Raw genomic sequence first — 3334 nt, 5'->3', positions numbered from 1 at the left:
TTTCTGTGATGCCTTGGTCCTTTTGATATTTGATGAATAATTGACCCCTCCCCGAGGATGTGTGATTTTATTTATATCAATGTCCAGACTGTTGGAACATATACGAGGTGCTGATATAGATTTCGTTTACCTACTGTCTCGTGACATAATAGAAGGGTCTTGTCGGGATATTCTCTTGAATGTTAACTTACAGATGACTAGACAGAAAAACGGTCTACCCTTATCATTTCTTTTTGTCAATATCAGGCAATTTTAGAGAGGTACTCTAGAAAAAAGGACGGAGGCGTGTCAGCAATATCAGGCCTTAACGACGATGAACAACCACAAAGCAAGTCTTCCAGGAAAAGGAAGAATCCATCCTTCTCCAGTGGAGAAGCCACTGACCTGCAGACTGAAGGTATGAATATCTGTTCAACGTCCCGTAACGGAGAGAGTTCTAAACATTTCTACTTTCTGGCATATTTTCAAAGCGAGCACTAACGCTGATGTTTGAAAGCTTTAAAGAGAAACAAAGCTATTGAAACCCACAAAATACAAGATTTGGTATTGGAATCACTGTTATCTTTGCATCCTTGAAATTCTTATCACAAAACTTTCGACCCTGTCCGGACAAAAGTATTGCATTTCAACTTGGCATCTTAAAACTGAGTTCATAAAATGTCTCTCTCTTCATATTGGTTTTGTGTGTGTATATATGCTGTTTTAGTGTGTGTGTGTGTGTGTGTGTGTGTGTGTGTGTGTGTGTGTGTGTGTGTGTGTGTGTGTTTGTGTGTGTTGGGAAGGTGAGAACGAATCGAATGTGTGTCAGTGTTGACTGTCATTGCTTCGACTGGCTTCCTTACTTGACTCAAAGATTAATCACGCTTCTGCATTTTTGTTTTGTCTTTCTGTTTGCATGTTTTTAAAGCCCTTGTTCGTAAATCCTCTGTAGAATTAATTACAGCCATATTTTTGTGGAGTTTCTCCTTTATTTACTTCTTTATTTCTTCTTTTGGTATCTTGACCAAAAAGTAGGAGGTCGGCACTGAGCGGTATAGTCAAAGTCTCCCCGTTTAAACCTCCCAGATTCAGTGTTACCTTTAGGTTATACGAAGCAACTTGATATAAAAACCGTAGACAAACAGAGACTTGAAGACAGCAATTGCAGGCAGGATCAGGAATTGAGGAATGCGAGCATGTAATTGACACATTCTGTGCGCCTATTGTAAGTATGACATAATGAGAACGGGATCAATTTGAGTTCTGCGAATAACTTTATTTGGTTGGTGTGCATGCAGTTCACGTTTTGCAAGATCAATCGACATAGGTTCTGTAGGTTTCTGTCTGTAGGTCAAACGGTCCGACTTGTATTTTACCCCCCGCGGGTTAGGGGGAAGAATTTACCCGATGCTCCCCAGCATGTCGTAAGAGGCGACTAACGGATTCTGTTTCTCCTTTTACCCTTGTTAAGTGTTTCTTGTATAGAATATAGTCAATTTTTGTAAAGATTTTAGTCAAGCAGTAAGAAATGTTAAGTCCTTTGTACTGGAAACTTGCATTATCCCAGTAACTTGAGTTAGGTAATATATATATTGTACTACGTTGCAAGCCCCTGGAGCAAATTTGATTAGTGCTTTTGTGAACAAGAAACAATTGACAAGTGGCTCTATCCCATCTCCCCCCTTTCCCCGTCGCGATATAACCTTCGTGGTTGAAAACGACGTTAAACACCAAATAAAGAAAGAAACTTGTATCTTCTCTTCAAAATGTGTTTCAAATAACCTTTCGGGAATAGACGATTTTCGGAAATAACTCTTTACTCGACCAAGCTTTTCAAAACGAGGCGGAGCCTGTTCCACGCTTCCGTTCGGCTTTATCCTGCGGTTGACACGAACAACTAACTCTGATGTTTTCGGTATGCAGCACGCGCATAATGTGATTCCCCTTTCTTTCAAAAAGCAACATTCACAAAGTCATCGAAGTTCACGATTTGTTGCGGACATGATTTCTAGCCTGTAGTGATCACTTTCAGCATGTTTTGATCGAGGTAACGTAGGTTTGACTTGAGATCACGTGAGTTTAGAAAACCACACGTGTTTAGCGAACACTTTCACTGATCAGTAATCCATTGGCGGCAAAGCGTGGTTTCGATGTGCAAAAAGAGATCATATTTAGAGCACACCGCATAACATGCAGAGTTAGTTGTTTATCCCGTTCGCACGATAAAGCCGATGGGAAGCGTGGTGCTAGCTCCGCCTCGTCTTGAAATGCTTGCCCGAGTAAAAGGGGCTCTTACTCTACCAAACCGCTGAAAATCCTGATAGAGATATTTCCAGAAAACGTCGATTGTCAATGACACGCACGTTTTTTTTTTTTGAATGGGGTTTGCTGAAGCCCTGAACCTGGCTGTAATTGATTTCTTCAGGTCATCGATGATCTGGCGTTGTTTGGGGTACTTGGACCTTAAGACACTCTAAAAGATAACAGTCTGCAAGGGTTATATCGGGTAAGAGTGATAACTGCTCAATGTCGAACCTGTTACTTTTGAGTCGGTCTCCGATTTTAGATTTGTTGCTCAAGAGCACAAAACTCCGACCCGTTGATCATGAATAAGCTGAAGTTAATGTACACCAAATATGAAGACATTCGTTGAACAGTTGCAGAAGTTGTCAGCATTTGTATGGATGGCGTTTTTTTTTAAAGGAGGGACACACTCTAGTTGCAGGAGTAGGATGGCAGCTCTGTTTGGTTGACATCAATGTTGTTAATTCATGAAACCTAGATAACCTCTCCAGGTTCCTAGAGCATGACAAGTCAATATTCAATCTACCAGATCTAGCCCTTTTAGCTTTTCTCTTTCATGTTTTGGATCTCTTCGTTTTTAAAGGTCTCGTACAAGCAATGAGAGCCATGTGGTTTTCCCAACTCTTTCCTGACAGAGCCTTTTTCCATAGATGCAAAGACCGAACCACCAATCTTCAGCAGGTCGTGGCAGTTCAGTGAAACCTTCACTCCCAAAGGCGGACAGCTGCAAGGAGCAGATTCCGATGTCATTCTCACCATTCCCGAAAAGACAGTTGACGATTTGATTGGGGAAGAGCCGCATGCCTGTATGGCAATTGCATTGCATTCAATGGATGTAGTCAAAATAGAAGCCAGTGGTTCAAGAGTGCAAGAGCTGTTCACTCCTGATGCCACCAGTCAGCGACAAGAAACTGCTTCTGTTGACTCCAAGGCGACAGCTGGAGTAACCATTCAAGGCGCCATTACCACTGACCTGAAGGGAGTACATGGGAAACTGAAACTGAGTACGACGGAGTCCATCTGTAGTCCAGTGGTGGAATATTATGCTGGA

The sequence above is a fragment of the Littorina saxatilis genome, linkage group LG3 (genome assembly GCF_037325665.1).
Source record: "Littorina saxatilis isolate snail1 linkage group LG3, US_GU_Lsax_2.0, whole genome shotgun sequence".
Classification (NCBI taxonomy): Eukaryota; Metazoa; Mollusca; class Gastropoda; order Littorinimorpha; family Littorinidae; genus Littorina; species Littorina saxatilis.
The sequence above is the reverse complement of the archived record's forward strand: the minus strand, read 5'-3'. Positions refer to the sequence as shown.